The 24,885-nt window shown below is 40.9% G+C and overlaps 1 protein-coding gene across 2 annotated transcripts in view; it reads right to left on the reverse strand.

Annotated features, from left to right (window-relative positions):
- LOC104608533 (uncharacterized) overlaps positions 1–24,885 on the reverse strand; it is a 91,219-nt gene that overhangs the window by 48,875 nt on the left and 17,459 nt on the right. The window lies entirely within an intron of this gene.

A 24,885-nucleotide genomic window follows, 5' to 3' on the forward strand; every position in this document is an offset into this window, starting at 1 on the left:
GTGTTGCCATGGTGTTTTCGGGCTAATCAATATAAATTTGTATGAGAAAGATTTTTCTACCTAAAACATTTTAAGTTGATTAATACTGTTACGAAATTATAGGCTGTAAATATGTAGTATTAGCCCAATTAGGAATAGCTTGATTATAGGAATTATTCTTTCTTTGATTTTCTTCCTATTTTAGTATCTACAAGGCTGTATGATTTTCTTCCTTTTTTGTATCTGCAAGGCTGTATGATTTTCTTCCTTTTTTGTATCTGCAAGGCTGTATGATTTTCTTCCTTTTTAGTATCTACAAGGTTGTATATATATGTACTACATTCTCAATAGAAAGACATCAATTTCTTCTAATTCTTGTTCTATCACATGGTATCAGAGCTGGAGACACCAACAGTCTGAAACTAATTTCTGGTTTTCTTCCCTCTGCTGCCCAAGTGAGCAGCAGCTGCGATCTCTAGGTCACCCATTCCGAGTGACATCTGCATCTCACCGCCCCTACTAGTGGAAGCGGAATCCCAGATCAGCCTACCCACCTTCACCCATCTCTTCTTCACTTCGATCGGGAGAGGGCTTTCAAGTCTGCAACAGGTCGGAGAGTAGCACAGCAGCCTCGGTGTTACTCCTGTGGAGTTTGTTTGCCCATCAGGAAAGTCTTTCTTCTCTGTTCTTTTTATACAGTTGATATTTCGGTGCTGCCAGTTGTGGTTTCTTGCTGTTTGGGTGTTGCATCTGTTGCCGATTCTGTTTTATTAGCTTTGCTGGTTGTTAAAAGTTTATTTTCCTGTGTTTATGATGGCGGTTGAACAAAAGAACTTGGCTATGCCTAGTGTTATCCCCATTCTATCTAAGATCACTGAACAAAAAACTAAATGGAACTAATTATTTAGACTGAAGTAAGACTGTTCGTTTGTATTTACGGAGTATCTCTAAGGACAACCATCTGACTAAGGACCCTCCTACTGATGAGACCCGCACTGAATGGCTAAGGATTGACGCTCAATTGTTTTTGCAAATCCACAATTCTATTGAGAATGAGTACGTCGGTCATGTCTCTCACTGTGAGTTTGTAAAAGAACTAATGGAATATTTGGCTTTTCTGTTCTCTGGTAAAGAAAATATTTCCCGTATTTTTTATGTTTGCAAGACATTTTATTGGGTTGAACAACAGGATCAGTCTCTTCAGACCTATTTCATGAATTTCAAGCGCACTTATGAAGAATTGAACGCCTTGTTAACTTTCAGTACTGATATCAAAGTTCAGCAGACTCAACGTGAACAGATGGCTATTATGAGTTTTCTGGCTGGTCTTAATCCTCAATTTGATGGTGCTAAGTCACAGATTTTGTCTAATCCTGAGATTACCTCTTTAAAAGAGGTCTTTACTAGGGTCCTTCGTACAGATACTGGTTCCCATACCTCACCTGTACAACAACCTAGTGCACTTGTCAGTCAGAATAGTGGATCAACTGGCCGGTCTCATTCTCAGAATAGTAGCAGAGGTGGCAGTAATAGTGGTTGGAATGCTGGAACTCAGGCCATAGGGGGAGTAGTTTGCTACTATTGTCATGAACCAGGACACACTAAAAGGACTTGCCAGAAATTGCTAAAGAAAAACCAGAAGTCTTCTGGGTCTCAGTCAGCTCATGTTGTAACTACGAGTGATGCTCCTCATCCATCGTCAAATCAGACCATTACAATTTCTGCAAATGAGTATGTGAAATTTACCCAGTATCAAGAGGCATTAAAGAACTCCTCTCAGTCCATCACTGCCCTTACTGAGTCAGGTAAAACCAATACGTCTTCTCTCTTCTTCCTCTCAGTGGGTCATTGATTCTGGTGCAACAGATCATATGACAGGTAATCCTAGTCTCTTTTCCACTTTCCAATCACACACTTTTCCTTCTTCAGTCACCTTAGCAGATGGTTCTATTTCTTCAGTCCTTGGTTCTGGCACTATCAATCCCACACTAACACTTTCTTTGTCATCTGTATTGAGTTTACCAAAATTTTCTTTTAATTTGGTATCTATTAGCAAACTCACTCGTACTCTTAACTGTTGTATCTCATTCTTTCCTGATCATTGTCTGTTTTGGGATCTTATGACGAAGAGGATTATTGGTAAAGGACGAGAATCAGGAGGTCTGTACATTTTGGATACCCAGGAACCTCAGACCATTGCTTGTTCCAGTACTTTATCTCCTTTTGAAGTTCATTGTTGGTTGGGGCATCCATCTTTACCTTTGTTAAAGAAGTTATCTCCTCAGTTTCATGATGTATCTTCTTTAGATTGTGAGTCTTGTCAGTTTGCAAAACATCATCGTCTATCGTCTGTTTCTCGAGTTAATAAAAGGGCTAGTCATGCTTTTGAGTTAGTACATTCAGATGTTTGGGGACCTTGTCCTATTATGACTAACACTGGATTTCGATATTTTGTTACCTTTGTGGATGATTTTTCTCGTATGACTTGGCTTTATTTAATGAAATCTCGTTCTGAGTTGCTTTCACATTTTAAAACCTTTTGTGCTGAAATAAAAACCCAGTTTGATGTGTCTGTACAAACATTGCGAAGTGATAATGCCAAAGAATATTTCTCTGATTCCTTCCAGACTTACATGACTCATAATGGAATTCTCCATCAATCATCTTGTGTTGATACTCCATTTCAAAATGAAGTGGCTAAGAGAAAAAATAGACATCTTCTTGAAACTACCAGGGCTCTTTTATTTCAAACACATGGGCTGATGCTGTTTCTACAGCGTGTTTTTTGATTAATCGCATGCCTTCCACTGTTCTAAATGATCAGATCCCTTATAAGATTTTGTTTCCTAATAAATCTGTGTTTCCTGTTGAACCTCGTATCTTTGGATGTTCTTGTTTTGTTCGTGATGTTTGTTTGCAGGTTTCCAAATTGGACCCCAAGTCATTAAAATGTGTCTTCCTGGGATACTCTCATCTCCAAAAAGGGTACAGGTGTTTTCTACTCTCTTGAACAGGTACCTTGTGTTAGTTGATGTTATTGGACCCCAAGTCATTAAAATGTGTCTTCCTGGGATACTCTCGTCTCCAAAAAGGGTACAGGTGTTTTCTACTCTCTTGAACAGGTACCTTGTGTCAGCTGATGTTACATTCCATGAACATCTTCCTTTCTTTACTGCTCCATCTACACCTGTGTGTCCACAAGAGGATGATGATCTACTAGTGTATCATGTCACCGGTCTAGACGCTAGTGTTGTTCCAATACCCCCACCACCACCTTCTCAACAAAAACTACCTATTACTCAAGTCTATTCTCGACGACCTAATCCTCCTGTGACAAGTCCGGCACTAGTCTCTTCTTCGTCATCAGATCCAATGCCCAGTGATATTGATCTACCTATTGCTCTTCGGAAAGGTAAACGTCAATGTACTTATCCAATTTCCTCTTATGTTACCTATGATCGTTTGTCCTCTACTTCTTGTTCGTTTGTTGCCTCTCTTCATTCTGTAGGGATTCCCAAAACTGTTCACCAGGCTTTATCCCATCCTGGGTGGCGTGATGCCATGCTTGAGGAAATGAATGCCTTGACTGAGAATGGTACTTGGGATCTGGTCGATTTACCTGGTGGTAAGAAAGCGGTTGGATGCAAGTGGGTCTTTGTAGTCAAATTTAATTATGATGGATCAGTGGCTCGCCTAAAGGCTCGCCTGGTGGCCAAAGGCTATGCACAGACATATGGAGTGGACTATTCTGATACTTTCTCCCCTGTGGCAAAATTGACTTCAGTTCGATTATTTATTTCTCTGGCAGCTACATATGATTGGCCACTTTACTAGCTTGATATAAAAAATGCTTTCCTGCATGGAGTTCTTCAGGAGGAGGTTTATATGGAGCAACCACCTAGGTTTGTTGCTCAGGGAGAGTCTGGGAAAGTTTGTCGTCTTCGAAAATCGCTGTATGGACTAAAACAGAGTCCTCGAGCTTGGTTTGGAAAATTTAGTCAGGCAGTAGAGAGGTTTGGGATGAGGAAGTGCAAATCTGACCATACTGCTTTCTATAAGCAGTCCACATTTGGCATCATTCTACTTGTTGTATATGTAGACGATATTGTTATCACTGGGAGTGACACAAAGGGAATCTCATCCTTGAAATCCTTCTTGCAGAGCCATTTCAATACTAAAGATTTGGGGCACCTAAAATACTTCTTGGGGATTGAGGTGGCAAGGAGTAAAAGAGGCATTTTCCTGTCTCAGAGGAAGTATGTTTTGGACCTGTTAACAGAAACTGGGAAACTGGGAGTCAAACCATGCAGTACTCCAATGCTTCCTAACCAGCAACACACAAAGGATGGAGATGCTTTTGATGATCCTGAACGATATAGAAGATTAGTTGGAAAGTTGAACTATCTCACAGTGACTCGTCCAGACATTGCTTACTCAGTTAGTATTGTAAGTCAATTTATGTCCTCTCCTACAGTGCATCATTGGGCAACCTTAGAACAAATCTTGTGTTACTTGAAAGGAGCTCCTGGACGGGGGATACTGTATCGGAATCATGGTCACAGTAACATTGAGTGTTTTTTGATGCGGACTGGGCAAGTTCCAAGATTGATCGAAGGTCCACTACTAGCTATTGTGTTTTCGTTGGTGGTAATCTAGTTTCGTGGAAGAGTAAGAAGCAAAATGTGGTGTCGCAATCTAGTGCAGAATCTGAGTATAGAGCAATGGCACAAGTTTCGTGTGAGGTTATGTGGGTTTCTCAACTCTTAACTGAGGTCGGTCTTAAAGTCTTAGTTCCAGCGAAGCTATGGTGCGATAATCAAGCTGCGATTCATATTGCTTCGAATCTAGTTTTTCATGAACGAACTAAACATATCGAGATAGACTGTCATTTCGTTCATGAGAAAATTCAACAAAACTTGATCTCTACAGCATATGTGAAGACTGGAGAGCAGTTAGGAGATATCTTTACAAAAGCTCTTAATGGAGCTCGGATTTCTTATATTTGTAACAAGCTGGGCATGATTGACATCTATGCTCCATCTTGAGGGGGAGTGTTACGAAATTATAGGATGTAAATATGTAGTATTAGCCCAATTAGGAATAGATTGATTATAGGAATTATTCTTTCTTTGATTTTCTTCCTATTTTAGTATCTACAAGGCTGTATGATTTTCTTCCTTTTTTGTATCTGCAAGACTGTATGATTTTCTTCCTTTTTTGTATCTGCAAGGCTGTATGATTTTCTTCCTTTTTTGTATCTGCAAGGCTGTATGATTTTCTTCCTTTTTAGTATCTACAAGGTTGTATATATATGTACTACATTCTCAATAGAAAGACATCAATTTCTTCTAATTCTTGTTCTATCACAAATACAATTGCTATTTCTACCTAGAACATCAAATTTGATGTTTCTTACACACATGTGTAGAGAGGATGGGCCGAATGGCCCATAGACTGTTTACTTATTTTTGTTTATGTTCTTTTCTGTAATGGACCTCAACATGGGCCTTACTTATGTTACGTTTTCTTAAATTATTTGCCCAGTTAAGGGCCTCTCTGTAATTACTGAAATTAAGTTAATGAAAAGGGATTAGGGTGTAAGAGAAGATTACATTTCGAAAATCTCTCTCTGAACCCTTATTGCCGCCACCTGCTTCTTCCTCTTCTCTCTTCTTGGTTCTCTGCTTCTGCTGTTCTCTATCACTTTTCTGCACTCTTTTAATCAGTCCATTTGTTTCAGAAGGTTGTTTTTCTTCTTGGTATCAGAGCGGGCTCTCCTTTTCTTTCTTTTCTTCTCTTTCTTCCCATACATAGTGTGTATGGAGAATTGAATCGAATGAATAGTTAAAAAATTCTTTTTACCCCAGTTGTTAGTGGTTTTTGGAGAGAAGGAGGCTGTCCTTGTCATCACTTTGACAGTCTTAGGTGTGTTGCCCAAAACCCTAATTAACTAGAGAAATCTGCTTACGGGGCCCCACAAGGAGTTTGACCTTGGCGCTCAGTGATTAAGAGACTTCTTGTTCTTCTTGAAGGTTGATTCAAGTAGCTCAATGTTCTGTGAAGTCTACAAGGTACGGCTGGTTTTTTTCTGTTTCTCCCGAGTTCTGGGTGTGACGTAGTTAACAGGTAAAACTGCATAGAGTTTGATTCACAACATATATTTTTTCCTGTCTTCCTTGATTGTTAATTGAAGTTGTTAGAAGTTATTTTTGGAGTTTTTTTAAGAAGATGGATCCTTTGGGAGTTGAAAACAAGCATGTCACAATCAAGCTAGATGGAACCAATTATCTGGCATGGTCACAATCAGTAAAAATTCATGTCTACAGTAGAGGCAAGTGGAGGTCTATCTCCAGGAGCAAGAAGGCTCCCTCGGAAGATGATCCATCTTATGAAAAGTGGATGCAAGAAAATTACACTATAATTGGATAGTTAGTAAATTCGATGCAACCTCAAATCAATCAACACTATTTATGGATGAATTCAGCAAAGGAAATATGGGACAGTGTTGCTGAAACCTATTCTCAGAAATTGAATGTAGCCAGGGCATATAAGCTAAGGAGTGATGTGAAACCTTTAAGGCAGGGGGAGAGACCTTTGGCCGTTTATTTCACAATGCTGAAATCTCTTTGGCAAGAAATTGACTTGATGGAAACTATTGCCTGGGAAAGTACTAATGATGCTGAAACCTACAGAAAATTAGTTGAGAGAAACAGGGTTTTTGAATTCTTGACGGGGTCGATATCCTGAGTATGATATCACAAAACAAAACATCTTATCCAAGGATAGTGTTTCATTGTCTCAGGCCTATGCCTTGGTAAGTAGTGAAGAAATTAGGAGACTAGTCCATGTCCAAGGGGCTGGTCTAAATGACCACTTTGCTAACATGGGGCTGAAACCTAGGGAACTACTGGAAGTCCAGGTGCTTCAGGAAAGAAGGAAGTTATTTGTGAGTATTGTAAGAAACCAAAACATACAAAAGACAAGTGCTGGAAACTACATCCGGAGCTTCTTCCCCCTCGTTTCCAAAAGAAGGCTGATAATTTGATGATTGGAAGTGCCAACATTGCTACTGGTCCAGATAATGACAGGTGCTTAACCGATGAGAGAACTACTAGTGAACAGTTAGCAGTTATGAAGGCAGAATATGAGAAGTTTGGAAGGATGATCAGTCACCTTGAGAGTGTTGCCTCTTCTCCCAACCCTCCAAAAATTTCAACTTCTTCTGCATTTGCTCATTCAGGTATAAGGGCTATTGCCAATCATGCAACTATCTCAGGTAATCATAGGATCCCTTGGATTATTGATTCTGGAGCTTCTGACCATATGACCAGCCTTTCCACTTTGTTTATTTCTTATGATTTGCTTCCTATTCGTGATAATATCACCTTAGCCGATGGCTCTCTTGCTCCCATCTCTGGCAAGGGAACCATCAAGGCTATAAACTCTCTTTTACTTCCTTCTACTCTTCATGTGCCCAAATTGAATACAAATCTGTTATCTGTAAGTAGTCTAACTAAGTCTTTGAACTACAGTGTAACATTTTTTCCTTCCTACAATGTCTTTCAGGATCTGGAGTCTCAAAAAGTGATTGGGAATGGCCATGAGGCGAATGGAACATATCTGTTGGATACTCCTGGACAGTGTCAAGGACAACCTGGGAAAGCTTCTTTTGGATCTACATCTTCAGTTTGTCATTCGTGTCATGTTATGTCATTTTCGTTTGAGTCATCTTTCTTTTTCTGCATTGAGTCATTTATTCCCATACTATTTAAGGGAATTAATTTGCTTAGTCTTCATTGTGAGTCTTGTGAGTTGTCAAAACATTGTAGAAGCAGTTACCCTTTGAGTAATAAAATATCTTCTTCTCCATTCCACATTGTGCACTCTTATGTGTGGGGACCATACCACTTACCCTCTATGTGTGGATATAAATATTTTATCTTGTTCATTGATGATTTTTCACAATATACTTGGTTTTTTTTTTATGAAGTCCCGTGATGAAGTTCTCAGACTTGTGAGGCAGTTGCATGAATTTGTTCTTACCCAATTTGCTACCAGAATCAAAATCTTCATATCTAACAATGCAAAAGAATATTTTGAGAAAAAACTAACCTGTTATCTCACTGATTTGGGGGTTATTCACCAAAGTTCCTGTGTTAGGACTCTAGAATAGAATGGAGTTGCTGAAAGGAAAAACCGGCTCATTGTTGAAGTTGCAAGAAGTATCCTATTTGCCTCACATGTCCCTACAAGATTTTGGGGGATATTGTTCTCACTTGAAAGAAGAAAAAGAATAATTGTTTACTGTATTACAGGTTTGAAGAGAAGAAAAGAGAGAGAGAGAGAGTGAAGAGAGTGAAGAGAGGAGAAAAGAAAGAAGGGGTTCGGTGGTGAATGATATGCCGCCCCATACACTTCTTTATTTATAGCTTTTAGGATCCTTACAAGAATAGGAAATAAACAAAAATTAGAAACAATAAGGCCAGCCTGCCCAACTTAATAGAAATTAGAAACTTTTAATAACAGAAATTAGAAACTACTAAAAAAAGAAATTAGAAACAACTAGTTGTGGGTATGAAACCACACCCACTAGAGCCTGAGTGTGGGTATGGAACCCCACACTCGTGGCTAACCAACTATTTCTTCACACTGCAACCTACCTAATTAACCGTATGCCGTCCAGAGTGTTGGGTTTTAAGTCTCCTTTGAGTCTCCTTCATCCGGGCAAGAACCTTTTTCCTATTCCACTCTGTCTTTGGATATACTTGTTATGTACACATTCCAAGTACCTAGAGACATAAATTTGAACCAAAAGCCCACAAGTGCATTTTCCTTGGTTATGCCTCCACACAAAAGGGTTATTGTTGTTTTGATCCAAAGTCTAGAACTCAGTATGTCTCAATGGATGTCACCTTTGATGAGTCTTCTTCTTTCTATGATCCTTCTCTAGAGAAGCATTGTCCAAAGGGGGAGAATTTGTCACAGTTGTTTGTTCTCCCCCTTCCTATCCCAGTTGAGTCTTCTTTTGAGCCTCTTTCTACTTCAAATGAGTCAAGGGAGGAACAGTCATCTCATTGTCCTTCCAATATCCCTATTCCTCCTCTGTTACCTCCTCTTCCTCCTCTCTTTAATCCCCGGTTGTACTAGCAGCAGAGAACTAGAAGTGGGCAGATTGTTTCCTCTACATCACATGAACCTCCTACACTTCCAGTCACAGAAGAGACAACAAGTACCGATACAGTCCCTTTGGAGTCACACTTCCCAGACCTTGATATTCCTATTACTATCAGGAAAGGTAAAAGGAAGTGTTCTACACATTGCATTTTTTTTATCATCAAAGGAAACTTTTATTTGAAATTAGATTTAAGAAGTTTTACAACATTGTGTATGCAACAAGAAGTCCCACATGAATACATATTTCAGTCCCTTTTACAATGCAGCCCAAAACAGTTGTTGCCTCAAAGCCCCTTGTTTAGCAAGATAATCAGGCTAGCCCATTTGCACTCCTTCTAACCCATTTGAATTCTGCTTCTATCTCCCTTGCAACCTTTTCCACTTCCCTTATCACTTGTTTGAAGGTCCACGGAGTAGTTCTATTGTTCATATCCCAAGAGATGATCACCTTGGAATCCCCTTCAACCTCAATTTTCCTCATTCCTAGTTGCTTGGCTATCTTCAATCCTTGTAGGTCCAGAGAATAATGCTAATATCCTCCCTTCAGAATTTCTGATTACTCCCCCAATACCTGACAATCCCAGATTCCCAAATGAACTTCCATCAAAATTCAGTTTAATTTTGTTACCATTTGGAGGTTTCCATTCCATCCTTACTCTCCCTTTCACTCTTGAAGATTGTCTTACTTCTTTCCAGGATCTTATAATGTCTGTGACTGAGAACTCTTGAAATATATGCAAAGAACTTACTCAATGGGCTACTTTAACTTTGATTGTGTCAATCACCTCCTCCGTGGTTCTACTTTTTTCTAAGAATATTCTATTATTCCTTTCTTCCCATATTACCCAACAAATAGCTGCCTTTGTAGCTTTCCACATAACCTTCCCTCTTTTCTTTGATTGCCTCAAAAAGTCACGGTTAAAAAGACTTGCCACATCTTGAGGGGAAACCCACCTGCAACCAAAGAGAAGACAAAAAAAATCCCAAATATGATGCACAAAAGGACAAGATAAAAAAGGTGTGTCAAGGTCTCACCACTTTCCTTACAAAGGGAGCACATGTGAGGAGAAAGGCAAGCAAAAGGCCTTCTTTTCTGCAACATATCACACGTATTAACCTTACCAAGGAAAATTTCCCAACAAAAGGCTTGAACTTTTGGGGGGATAGGCTTACTCCAAATTTCTTTTACAGGGAAGTCCCCAGCCGGGTTGCTAGGTGAGACAAGGACATTAAAGAAAGAGGAACAAGAGAAGAGGCCATCTGTGAAGCCATTTCAAATTCTGGAATCTTCCAAGGACGGGCCCAAAAGGACTTGTCCTAGAATATCCAGCAAGTGAATTAAAGATGCACATTCATTTTCCCTCAGGCCCCTTCTGAAACCCAGATTCCAATTTATCCTACTTGGGCCAGGATTACCCAAAAGACTTATTGTTTTCCTTTTTAAGTTCGACAAAGAGTATAGGTCAGGAAAAAGGTCTTTGAGTGGACTATCTCCCACCCAAAGATCTTCCTAAAAACAAACTTTATTGCCCTAGCCCACATCAAACCAAATGGAATTAAGGAAAGATGGGTAAATTTCATGGATAGCTTTCCAAGGAGAACAAGAGGAAACATGAGGGGCGACTTTTGCATCCCAACCATTCCCATCCAAACCATGGATACTCGCAATGACTTTGTGCCACAGTCTATCTCTCTCGAAAGGGAACCTCCACAACCATTTTCCTAGAGAAGCTGAGTTCCTAAGTGAAATATTTCCTATTCCCAAACCCCCTTTATCCTTGGGCTTTCTAACTTGATCCCAACTAATCAGGTGATCCTTCCTCTCCTCTCCTGAATCCCAAAAGAAACCTCTCATGTATTTTTCTAACCTCCTTGCCACTCTACAGGGTATTCTAAAGGTTGAGAGGAAGTAAATAGGAAGGTTTGCCAATATGGCTCTAATCAGTGTTATCCTTCCACCAAGAGAGATGTAATTCCTCCTCCTAAGAGCTAGCTTCCTAGCAAATCTTTCAATGACTGGCTTCCAAAAATCTTCTAACCTAGGATTACCACCTAACTGTAACCCCAAATAGCTAGTTGGCCAACTTCTAATCTCACACCCCAAAATCTCTGCAAATCTATTAAGTTCCTGTTGGAAAACGTGGGGTTACTGGTTCAGATCTGAAAATAGAATTGTATATATTCCTAGGATTGTGGAAGGATTGATTTAGAAAGTTTTTTCTTTCTATTTCTTTCTTTCTATTTTTGTACTTTCTATTTTCTCTTCTTTCTATTTTTCTTTCTATTTATTGCAGCAGCTTACTGTATAAATATGCCCATTGGCAATAGAATGAAACATATCAGTATTCTACCATTCCAAAACATGGTATCGGAGCTCTAGGTTTGTCAACCTTGAGATTTTTTCGGTCTTCATTGCCAGTTTTTTGTGTTTTTCTCTTCTGGCCTTCAGTGTTGATCTGTAACCAGAGGTGTTCCTTTATTCGCCTTTCCTGCTAGCCTTATTTTTCCTCCATTAACAATGTCTGACATGACTGCAACAAGTGCTCCCATCCAAACCGATGAAGGAGCAACAAACTCTCATCCTCACACTGGTAATTTGCAGAATATTCAGGCAACATATAGACTGAATGGCCATAATTACTTGAAGTGGTCACAACTAATGCGTACCTATTTGAAGGGAAAAGGAAAAATTAGTCACCTCCTTGGAACAGGACCAAGGTTGGGCGAGCCAAATTTTGATGCTTGGGACAAAGAGGACTCCATGATTATGTCATGGTTGTGGAGTTCAATGACACCCGAGATCAGTGATACTTGTATGTTTCTTCCCTCTGCAAAGGCTATTTGGGATGTTGTCCGACAAACCTATTCCAAAGCCCATGACACTGCTCGTGTCTATGAGGTCAAAGTGAAGACTGTGGCGGCCAAACAAGGGAGCAGGAGTGTTACAGAGTATGCAAATCTGCTGCAAAATTTATGGCATGAGCTTGATCATTATCGGGTTCTTGAGACAAAGTGCGCAGATGATGCTGTGATCTTGAAGAATTTTATTGAAAGAGATAGGGTGTATGATTTTTTGGTCGGACTGAATGCTGAATTTGATCAGGTCCGAGTACAAATTCTTGGCAAAGAAAAAGTGCCTCCATTGAATGAAGTCATAGCCCTTGTCAGAGCTGAGGAAAGCCGCCGTGGAATCATGCTTGAGCCTAAAGATCCCGAAGGCTCAGCCATGGTGGCAAGGGGAGGAAGTTACAGTGGTTCAAAGGGTGAGAACAATCACAACTTGGCTCGTGACACAACCACCCGTGACTCTAACGATAACCTCTGGTGCACCTATTGCAAGAAGCCCAAACACACGAAAGATCGGTGCTGGAAACTTCATGGGAAACCTCCCACATCCAACAAGGAATGGGGAAATCGAGGAGTTTCAAAAGGAGTTCAACAGGCCCATAATGTCTCCACAACCCCGCAGCAAGAACACTCAAGTCAGGGACCATTTAATGATGAAGAAATTGAAAGGCTGAGGTGCTTCCTGAAATCCTTGAAACCAGGAAGTGGTTCTACCTCTCTTGCTCTCTCAGGTGAGTCTTTATCTCTAGGATTACATGCCTCGGCTAGTGTTTTTCCATGGATTATTGATTCTGGAGCTACTGACCACATGACACCCTCTTCACTACATTTTCTCACCTATACACCCTGTCCTAGTAATAGAAAAATTTATGTTGCTGATGGTTCTTTCACCACAGTGGCAGGGATTGGGAATATTCAAATTACTCCATCCCTATTACTTAAAAATGTGCTTCATGTTCCTAAATTATCCACTAGCCTTATCTCTATACATACACTCACCCAGGATGTGAACTGCAATGTTGTGTTCTTCCCTTCTTACTGTGTATTTCAGGACCAGGTTTCGGGGAAGAAGATTGGACTTGCTAAGGAAAGAGATGGACTCTACTACCTTGAAGCAACCAGCAAATCATCTCACACTGTTATGCATGTCACACACGAGTCATTCTTATCTACCTCCAATAAAGATTTAATTTGGCGTCATCATTTCCGTTTTGGCCATCCTTCATTTCCTATTTTAAAAACAATGCTTCCTTACTTGTTTAAAGGAATTGATGTTGAAACCTTTTTATTTCCCAATCAGCAATAAAAGATCTTCAACTCCTTTTTATTTGATTCATTCGGATATATGGGGCCCTTCTCAAATTCCCAACATTACTGGTTCCAAATGGTTCGTCACCTTTATTGATGATTGCACTAGGGTCACATGGATTTTTCTTCTTAAGTCTAAATCTGATGTGGGTACGATTCTTCCCAACTTTCATAACATGGTCCGAACTCAGTTTGGTGTGAGAATTAAAAGGTTTCGATCTGATAATGCTACAGATTATTTTAATCAGAATTTGTCCCCATTTTTCAAAAAGAAGGCATTGTGCATGAATCCTCTTGTGTTAACACTCCCCAACAGAATGAGGTAGCTGAGAGAAAAAATGGCCATCTTTTGCAAACCACCCGAGCCTTTCTCTTTCAAAATCAGGTGCCAAAACAATATTGGGGGGAAGCTGTCCTTATTGCTACCTACACCATAAATAGACTACCATCTAAAGTTCTTGACAACCGAAGCCCAATACAAGTCCTTTCTCAATTTTACCCTGATATTCGAGCCTCAAATAATCTCACACCAAGAATTTTTGGCTGCACTACCTTTGTTCATGTCCATAATAAGGGAAAATTAGACCCACGAGCAATCAAGTGTCTCTTCTTGGGATATTCCCCAACTCAGAAAGGTTATAAATGTTATCATCCAGCCACCAAAAAATTCTACACCTCCATCGATGTCACATTTGAGGAAGGAAAATCTTTTTTCACTCAACCTTATCTTCAGGGGGAACCCTCATTAATGGAAGATAAGGCATCGGATCTACTCTCCCTAGATGTTTTACCCTCCTCACAGACATTCAATCGTCAAGAATCACATCCCTCTGAGTCACATTCCTCTGAGCCCCACATTCCCGAGTCCCAACAAGAGTCAAACAACCCGACCATTGAACCAAATTCGGACACTGTTAACCCCATGAATGATGTGCATGATAATGTGAGATATATGCAGGTTTACTCTAGGAGGAAAAATCCAAATCCTCAACCTGTGCAAGTCCAAGATTCAACTCCTAATCCTAGAACTGAGGGATGCTTAGATCCTAAACCTACACCTTCACAGTCTAAGTATGAGTATGACCTACCTATTGCACTGAAAAAAGGAACCAGAGAATGTACCAAACGCCCATTGTACCCTTTAGCCAAATATGTATCATTCCAAAGATTCTCTAAATCCCATAAAAGTTTTCTAGCCAGCCTTAACACCATTCCAATTCCTAATACTCTAGCCGAGGCACTTTCTAATAAGGAGTGGAGAAAAGCCATGAGAGTGGAAATGGAGGCATTAGAAAAAAACAACACATGGGAAGTTGTGGATCTACCAAGAAACAAGAAGACGGTAGGTTGTAAATGGGTGTTCACAATTAAGTACAAATCTGATGGGTCATTAGAAAGGTACAAAGCACGCCTGGTAGCCAAGGGTAGATTATTAGGAGACTTTTGCCCCAGTAGCTAAAATGAATACAGTAAGGGTGTTACTGCCATTGGCTGCTAACTATAATTGGGATTTGCAACAGTTTGATGTAAAAAATGCGTTTCTCCATGGTGATCTAGAAGAGGAGATATACATGGACATTCCACCGGGTTTTGGAGAAGGCATTAAAGGGAACAAAGTTTGTCGGTTGAAGAAAGCACTATATGGTCTCAAACAATCTCCGAGAGCATGGTTTGGAAGGTTTACGAAGGTAATGCTGAGTACAGGTTACAAGCAAAGTCAAGGTGACCACACATTGTTTATCAAACACACAGCCTCAGGGGGAGTTACTGCACTATTAGTCTATGTGGATGATATAATCGTTACTGGGAATGATAAAAAGGAGAAGGAAGCATTGAAAAACTGCCTTGCCAGAGAATTTGAGATAAAAGACTTGGGGAGACTAAAGTATTTTCTCGGAATTGAAGTTGCACATTCTAAACAAGGCATCTTTATCTCTCAACAAAAGTATGTTGTTGATCTTTTGAGAGAAACAGGAAATATGGCCTGTAAACCAGCTTCCACGCCTATAGATCCCAATCATAAACTTGAAAAAGCCCACGAGAATGCAAGTGTAGACAAGGAGATGTTCCAAAGACTAGTTGGAAAACTCATTTATCTTGCACATACACGACCAGATATTGCATATGCTATAAGTGTAATAAGTCAGTCTATGCATAATCCTAAAGAAGTTCATCTGCAGGCTGCTCATCGAATTCTGCACTATTTGAAAGCCAATCTAGGAAAAGGAATTTTATTCAGAAGAAATGGAGGACTGACTCTTGAAGCATATACAGATGCCGATTATGTAGGATCTCCAGTAGATAGACGGTCCACTTCTGGTTACTGTACCTTCTTAGGAGGAAACTTAGTCACTTGGAGGAGTAAGAAGCAAAATGTAGTGGCTCGGTCAAGTGCAGAGGTAGAATTCAGGGCTATGGCACAAGGAGTGTGTGAATTACTCTGGTTGAAGATAATTTTAGAAGACCTGAAGATTCCACGAGAAGAGCCTATGAAACTATATTGTGACAACAAGTCAGCCATCAATATTGCTCACAATCCTGTTCAACATGACAGGACAAAGCACATCGAAATTGACCGACACTTTATAAAAGAGAAACTGGACAGCAAGTTGATTTGCACTCCCTATGTGTCTACAAAAGGACAACTGGCCGATGTACTTACTAAAGGGCTTAATAGTACAGACTTTCGGAGAAGTATAGCCAAGCTGGGAATGGAGGATCTCTATTCACCAGCTTCAGGGGGAGTGTTGGAAAACGTGGGGTTACTGGTTCAAATCTGAAAATAGAATTGTATATATTCCTAGGATTGTGGAAGGATTGATTTAGAAAGTTTTTTCTTTCTATTTCTTTCTTTCTATTTTTGTACTTTCTATTTTCTCTTCTTTCTATTTTTTCTTCTTTCTATTTTTTCTTTCTATTTTCTTTTCTTTCTATTTTTCTTTCTATTTATTGCAGCAGCTTACTGTATAAATATGCCCATTGGCAATAGAATGAAACATATCAGTATTCTACCATTCCAAAACAGTTCCCCTTCCTCCAAATTGATCCCTACGATGCCTGTTTTGGTCCAATTAATCCTTAAACCTGTTATCCCCACAAAGTTATCCAATAGCCTCTTTAGATTCACCACACCTTCCTCGTTACCACCCTCACAAAAGAAGATTGCGTCATCTGCAAATTGGAGGTGGGTAACAACCTCTTGATTTCTACCTATCCTCCACCCCTTGAACGACCCTTGGGTGTCATCTACAAAGGGAGATAAGGGTTCTCCTTGCCTAATTCCTCTCTCCACCGGAAAGAAATCCCTCACTACTCCATTAATAAGAATTGAGTAATGGGCAGAATTCAAACATCCTCTGATCCAAGATCTCCACTTAGTTCCAAAGCCCAACCTTTCTAACATTTGAAGTAGCACTTCCCAATTAACCATGTCATAAGCTTTCTCTAGGTCCACCTTACACACCAACCCTTTTCCTCTACCCTTTCTTTTTTCTGCAACACACTCATTGGCTACTAGAATTTGATCCACAATCTGCCTACCTTCCACAAAAGCACTGGAAAGGTGAGATGATTGATAGAAGCACTTTCTTGATCCTTTCTGAGAGAACCTTTGCAATAATTTTATATATACTCCCAACAATACTAATTGGCCTATAGTCTTTAGGGGTTTTGGCCTCCCTCCTCTTCGGGATTAAAGTTATAAAAGTGGCATTCACCCCTCAAGGCACCTCTCCTTTGAGAAAGAATTCATTGAACACTTCTAAGATATCATTTTTCAGCTAATCCCAACATTCTTGATAAAAGGGCATTGAAAATTCATCTGGTCCGGGGGCTTTTGATCTATCCATGGAGAAGATTACACTCATAATTTCCTCCAAAGTGAAGTTCCTCTCCAAAGACAAAGATTGTTCTTCTGAGAGCCAATCCCCTTCCATTTCTGGTAGTTCTGTTGTCACCCCACTTGAGCTTGTGAAGATTTCTTTGAAGTAGTTCACAAAGATCTTTGTGGTCTCCTGGCTCTCTCTTACTTCCTGACCCCCCTCCTCCACATTGAAGTGTACTACACATTGCATTTCCAAACACCTTTCTTACAGTTTGCTCTCTCCTTCATATTTTGGCTATCTTTCTTCTGTTGCTTCTAATCCAATACCCAGGTCTGTGTTAGAAGCTCTTACTATTCTAGAATGGAGGGATGCTATGAGAACAGAAATTGATGCCCTGCATAAGAATGACATTTGGGAAATGGTTAATTTACCTGAAGGGAAGGAACTAGTGGGCTGTAAGTGGGTTTTCACCATCAAATATCATGTTGATGGCACCATTGAAAGCTATTGTTTGTGTTGTTCAGCCGAACTGAGAAATGAGGAAGGAAGAAGAGAAGAAGAAGTGAAGAGGAAGAAGAAGATGAACAATGTCGAAGAAGAAGGTACTGACATGACTCACTGTAAAGACGACAGACGACTCAATGACGTAACAAGAAGCTTGAGAGCTTTAAGAGATGGATGGCCGAGTCGACAATGCCACTGAAGAGGAGTCAAAGATGTTTGAAGTGCAACTGTAGATCCACCACCATCAAGATAATACAACCCGCCAGCCTCATGCCCTCCACCAATCTTCTTCCCCCTCGTTAGATCCTGAAAAACACAAGAGGAAGGGTAAAATGTGATAGAACAATTGAGGGATTTGGTTAGTTTACTAACAAACATAAGATTGAAAGGAAACTTGGGAACATATAAAACAGAAGTCAAAGAAAGAGACACTGTGTTAACAATACCAACACCATAGATGGGGGAAGTAGATCCATTGGCAAGGGTCACACTATTCGATGTAGAAGTTGGAGAAAGGGAGGAAAACACACCTGGAGTCCCAGTCATGTGACCAGAGGCTCCAGAGTCAATTATCTAGGGTGAAGGTTTGGATGCTAGGCAAGCTATACCTGAATGAGCAAGAGTGGCAATATTCTGATGTGAGGTGGCCTGAAGAAATCTCTCATACTCCTCTCTTGGAATACTCATCATCTCCTTCCCAGAAGTAGTTGTGACTGTAGAGGATGTTGGATCAACTGGTTGAATATCACTGACTTCACTACCACCAACAACTGCATGATTAGCTCATGTGGATGGTGGGCCATGCAAATCATAGCAGAAGTTAACTGTGTGTCCTCTCCCACAATGTGTGCATTTTCTAGTAGTGCTCCCCCTTCCTCTGCCACGGCCTCCCCCTGAATTACGACCTCCTCCACCACCACGACCACCCATAGGGAGACGACGGCCTCCCTTAACTGTACAACCACCTACTCTGTGTCCATAAGAACCACCTCGAGTGCCAACAAGTGCTGATCTATTGGAAGGTATGTAACACTCTGTGGGGGTAAGAGAGATCCTACGGAGACGGGCAAACACCTCTTCTAGAGTAGGGAGAGCAGATCCTCCCAATATCTGTGCTCTAACTGGTTCATATTCTGCTTTCAGTCCCACCAAGAACCGAGTAACATCTAGTTGTTCCCTTTGTTGCTGCTGAATCTTAACGTCTAGTGTTAAGGGATGATAGACATTAAGTTCATTCCAAAGATTCTTCATACTGGTGTAATATTCTTCAAGAGTCTGGTTTCCCTGCTGCAAACTGAAGTATTCCTAATAAAGCTGATAAACCCTTGTGGTGTTGTCTTGTCTAGAGTAGAGTTTCTTGGCACGCTCCCATATATCCTTTGTTGTATCTAAAAACATGAAATTAACACTGATCCTAGGCTCCATATTGTTCCACAACCACGTCATAATTTGAGGATCCTCTTGCTCTCAATCACTAAAACTCGAGGATTCAGCACTAGGCTCCTCCTCCCGTACATGTTTCACTTTCTTCTTAGCCTTCAGAAACACCTCCACCGACTTGGCCCACGGAACATAGTTTTCACCATTAAGTTTGATGGAGGTCATCTGGACATTTAAAAAATCAAAGGAAATCATGATACTCGATTTCTGGTCACCACTCGCATCTTCCATCGAAGCCATTTCAGTCTACAAGTCGGTTCTGCCCATCACACAAAAAAAAAAAACAGTTCCAACCACTGCACTACAGTTCGTTAGCTACCACATTAGCACACTTGAAATCACCAAGTATTGGCCTTGGCATACATTCAGCCACTTCAACCACCACTGTACTGCTAACATACAGATTTAAAACCACAAAGAATTCCTCTTGAAACTGCTCACTAGAGGGTTCAGACTACCACAACTGCACCTACTCGACCACCACAACTGTCACACCCATGGTGACAGCAGTCTACATAAAAAAACTTTTTTTTTCTTATCACTTGACTGTTGTTCTCTTTCCCTTGTCACCAGAAGTCAAACCTCTGAAACCCTAGAGGTTGCCGGAGGAATTTGGGTTGTGCCGCAGTCTTCTACCCCAGATTTGTCGCACCAGAGAAAAAAAACGAAAAAATTAGAGCCTAATCACTATTAAGAGGTCGACTGATAGGGTTTAGCCTATCAGGTTCGACAGTTCTTTCATCTTCTTCTTCTTCTTCTCTTCTTCTTCTTCTCCTTCTCTTTCTTCTTCTCCTTACTGGTTCGGACTACTGTAGCAGCAGTCGAAACATGGTATCAGAGCGGGATTTGTGACCTGCTTCAGTTCGTGACAACTTCAGTCCGTGCTTCAGTTCTCTCCTTTTCTTTTCTGGGCTGTCAATGGAGAAAACTGGTTCGTCCTAGGCCTGAAACATCTCAGCTCTTCTTTCTCTCTGGTGCGCAGAACCTCATTTCTTAAGAAAACGACTTCAGCAGTGAATGGTTGGCTGAAGCTCTCAAAAGAAGGTTGGTTATCTCTTCTCTTTGTGCTGTTGGTATTTCTGGGTTGAAAATCTTCAAGAATCTGCGAGGACTGATCAGAACCTAGCGAACTAGGTTGGTTGTTGCCCTGGTTCTTGAAAAAAAAAATTTCAAGAACAGGCTGTGTTTACAGTGACCGAATGGTGTAAGGGCTGCTGCAGGTGGCCGAATGGTGTAGGGGCTACTGTGGGTGGCCAAATGGTGCAAGGTGTAATGCAGTGACACTAGCTGAGTTCTCTTTGATCTTGTAGTGCTCTCTTAAAAATGTTAGACAGGTTTGTACCGTGTGTGACAGCTATGGCTGTGTGGTGGTGCTTGTGATGCACAATCTCTGTTGAGTAGTTGTAAGAGGGCTTGCATGTGGTTAGTAAGTGCTGAATTAACGTCGGTGTGGTTCGTGGTTTTGTGAAATCAGTAGTGGTGTGGACAAGAACAAAGGCTTGTGTATCTATCATTGTGTTTAGGGACTGCTGTAGGTTCTAGAACATCAAACTCCTGACAGCAGCACTTAGTTGGTGACTGGGAATTCAGATTAGAGGCAGCATTGAAAGAGTATCATGGCAGCAATGGGAGATGGCTGTAGTGATCAGAAACCAAGTGTGGTGGTTTCTCTCTGACTATCTAGGTGTACAGATGACCTCAATTAAACTGAATGGTGAGAACTATGTTCCATGGGCCAAGTCAGTGGAAGTTTTTCTCAAGGCAAAGAGGAAAGTGAAGCATGTGAAAGAAGATAAACAACCGGCTGAGACTCCTATGGAACCAAATGTTAAGTTGAGCAGTGATACAGGGGAAATATTTGATGATCCTGTAAGGTATAGACGACTAGTGGGGAAGCTGAACTATTTGACTATCACGAGACCAGACATCTCCTTTGCAGTCAGTGTGGTGAGCCAATTTATGCAGAACCCTCGTATATCTCACTCGATGCAGTTCTTAGAATTGTAAGATATTTGAAGGGAGCTCTGGGCCGTGGGCTATTGTAGAAACCAGGAGGAAAACTTGAAGTAGTTGGGTACACAGATGCAGATTGGGCAGGCTCTGTGTCTGATAGAAGATTTACTATAGGTTACTGCACATTTCTTGGAGGAAATCTTGTGACGTGGAAGAGTAAAAAGCAGAAGGTTGTGGCTAGAAGCAGTGCTGAAGTCGAGTACAGAGCCATGGCACACACTACATGTGAATTAGTATGGTTGAGGAATCTCCTACAAGAAATTAGGTTCCACATGGATAAACCTATGAAATTGTACTGTGACGATCAAGCTGCACTCCATATCTCATCCAACCCTGTTTTTCATGAGAGAACAAAGCACATAGAGATTGATTGCCACTTTGTGAGGGAGAAGGTTCTTACTAGAGAGATAAAAACAGAACATGTAGGCTCAGGTCATCAGTGGGCAGATTTGTTTACAAAAGCCTTAAGCTCAGGGAGAGTGAACTATATATGTAACAAGCTAGGATTATATGACATATTCTCCAGCTTGAGGGGGAGTGTTAGAGTTAGCCGAATAAGGGTAGATTAGTCAACTCACCTTTGTTAAGTTATGTGCTTATGTGGCAGTCTTATTAGAGACTCTCTGTCCCATACTTTAGTGAGGGCAGTTTAGTCTTTGTATAATTAATTAGAGCCTAATCACTATTAAGAGGTCGATTGATAGGGTTTAGCCTATCAGGTTCGACAGTTCTTTCATCTTCTTCTTCTTCTTCTCTTCTCCTTCTCCTTCTCTTTCTTCTTCTCCTTACTGGTTCGGACTATTGTAGCAGCAATCGAAACAACTACTGTCAATGGCGCTCTGATACCATGTTTGTGTTGTTCAGCCAAACTGAGAAAAGGGGAAGGAAGAAAAGAAGAAGAAGAAGATGAACAGTGTCGAACTGAGAAGACTAAAATACCCCTTTTTAGTTGATTCTAACAGGTACAAAGCTAGGCTGGTTGCAAAAGATTATACACAGACTTATGGGATTGACTATCTGGAGACCTTTGCTCCTATTGCAAAGATGACCTCTGTGAGGGTTTTGCTATCTCTGACTGCACATTCAGATTGGCCTCTTTACCAACTGGATGTGAAAAATGCATTTCTGAATAGAGAATTACATGAAGAGGTCTATATGTCTCTTCCTCCGGGGATGTATGACACAGATATGGAGAGAAAAGTATGCAAGCTGAAGAAACCTCTTTATGGACTTAAACAATCACCTAGGGTATGGTTTGAAAGGTTTAGGGCTGCCCTCTTTGTGAAGAGGAGAGGCTCTTAGGTGGTATATCTTATTGTCTATGTTGATGATATAGTTGTGACTGGTAATGATGTAACATGGATTAATGATTTCAAAGCTTTCCTTCATACAAAGTTTGAGATCAAAGATCTGGGGGAATTAAGGTATTTTCTTGGCATAGAAGTTGCTCGGTCTAAGGATAGGATCTTTATCTCTCAACGAAAGTATGTGCTTGACTTGCTCACTGAAACAAGAAAGATGGGTGCTAGACTAGTTGCTACTCCTATTGATAGTCATAAGCTTTCTGCCTCAAATGGAGTATTGTTGAAAGATAAGGGAGTCTTCCAAAGGTTACTTGGGAAGCTGCTCTATCTGTGCATGACTCGGCCAAACATTGCATATGTTGTCAGCTGCATTAGTCAGCTCATGCATGCTCCTAGGGACACTCACATGGCAGCAGTAGAACGAATTCTGTGTTATTTAAAGGGTTCTCCTAGAAAGGGAATTCTATTTGCTAAGCATGGTCATATGAAATTGGAGGCTTACACAGATGCTGACTGGGCCGGAAACATTGACGATAGAAGGTCAACTTTTGGGTATTGTAGCTTGGTGGCAGGTAATATTATTTATTGGAGAAGCAAGAAACAACTAGTTGTTGCTAGATCTTCAGCTAAAGCCGAGTACAGAGCCATGGCTCATGGAGTTTCTGAACTACTTTGGCTTCGATCCCTGATGGAGGAACTGGGTATTGAGTATTGTTAGTGGTGTTAGTGAAGGGGTATTTCAGTCTTTGTACTTGTTGAGAATGCTGATGTGTACTGTTATGTTAGTTCGAGTGCCTCTTACTTAAAGAAGGGCACTCAAGTCTTTTTCAATAAGTCAATAATATAATAATAGGTCTGGCCGAATCAAGGGATTAACTTTTTTTCTCTAATTCGAACCAGCCTTTCTCTCTTTTCTCTCTTCTCTCTTTTCTTCTTTCCTCTCCTACTTCTTGCTGTCTACTTTACTCTACAGTCAACGAACAAGACAGAATTCTATGGCAGGTCAAACTTCAACATGGTATCAGAGCTAGGTTCACCAAATCAGACTTGCTAGAATTCTGCCTTCTGCGCATTCGAATTAGGGTTTCACTTGGGGTTCTCAGTTGTGAGTTGGAGACTGGGAAAAGGGCTGAAAAGGAGTGATCGCCCTCTTCCCTAGGAGGTCTCTATGCCTCCGATTGTGTCGTTGGTGATTGGTTGCTGTGGTTTCTAAGCCCTAGTTAGGGCTGGTACGTGTGGTGCAGTGGTGTCTCAGCCCTTCGTATGGTTGGCCTTCAGGCGATGAGGTAAAGTTTTTTTTATATATTTTTTTTCGTTATGGAATACATGAGAGGTGTAGTACAGTTCGCATGATGGGTTCTCAGATTGCAGTATGCTAGGGTTTATGCTAGGGTTTATTCTGGTTTGTGTGTGATTCGAATGGCAATAGTGTCTACTTAATGGTGAAGCTTCCTATAGTTGTGGATTAATGTTGGTGGTGTTACAAGTGTGGTTTTCAGCTTTTGATATCGCTGAAATCAGTGTACAGACTTCGGTGAGTAGGGTTTGTGGTGTTGCAGTTCTCAGCTGTTGAAATCAGTGTGCAGATTTCGATGAAGTGTCTGTGTGTAGTGTGCAGTGTGTAGTGCTCCTAATTCAGTGCTCAGAATTAAGGGAGTTCGGCAATGGCAGATAACAGTGATAGTAAACCTAGTGTCATGATATCTACTGACTACCTGAATGTCCAAATGACCTCCATTAAACTGAATGGAGAGAATTATGTCCCTTGGGCCAAGTCTGTAGAGGTTTTTCTGAAGGCGAAGAAGAAAGTGAAGCATATAAGAGAGGAGAAACCCCCCGCTAATTCTCAGGAGTATGAAGACTGGGAACAGGAAGATGCACAGATCATTACATGGTTGTGGAACAGTATGGAACCCAAAATCAGTGTGAACTTCATGTTTCTTGACACAGCCAAAGAGGTGTGGGATCATGCCAAGAAACTGTATTCAGGTCAGGATAATACCACTAGGGTATATCAACTGTATCAGGAATACTTCAATCTGCAACAGGGAAATCAGAGCCTTGAGGAGTACTATGCCAATGTGAGGAATATCCGTAATGAGTTAAATGTCTATCATCCTCTCACTTCAGATGTCAAAGTTCAACAGCAACAGCGAGAGCAGCTTGATGTAACACGGTTTCTGGTGGGGCTGAAGTCTGAGTATGAACCAGTACGAGCCCAGATACTAGGGGGATCTGCTCTTCCATCTTTAGAGGAGGTGTTTGCTCGTCTTCGGAGGGCTTCCATTGGATCTATGGACTCTAATGTCTCCGATAAATCAGCATTTGCAGTGTCAAGAGGCCGAGGTGGCAGAAGTGGGACTCGAGGAACCCAGCCTGGCAGGAGTGGTAGTGGTGGATCTACACATATCCGTGGTGGTGGTCGTACTGGAGGCAGAGATTCAGGGGGAGCTCGTGGTAGAGGACGTGGCTCGGGTCCACGGAAGTGTACT

Source organism: Nelumbo nucifera, chromosome 5 (assembly GCF_055504915.1).
Source record: "Nelumbo nucifera cultivar China Antique chromosome 5, China Antique-T2T, whole genome shotgun sequence".
In the NCBI taxonomy this organism is placed as follows: Eukaryota; Viridiplantae; Streptophyta; class Magnoliopsida; order Proteales; family Nelumbonaceae; genus Nelumbo; species Nelumbo nucifera.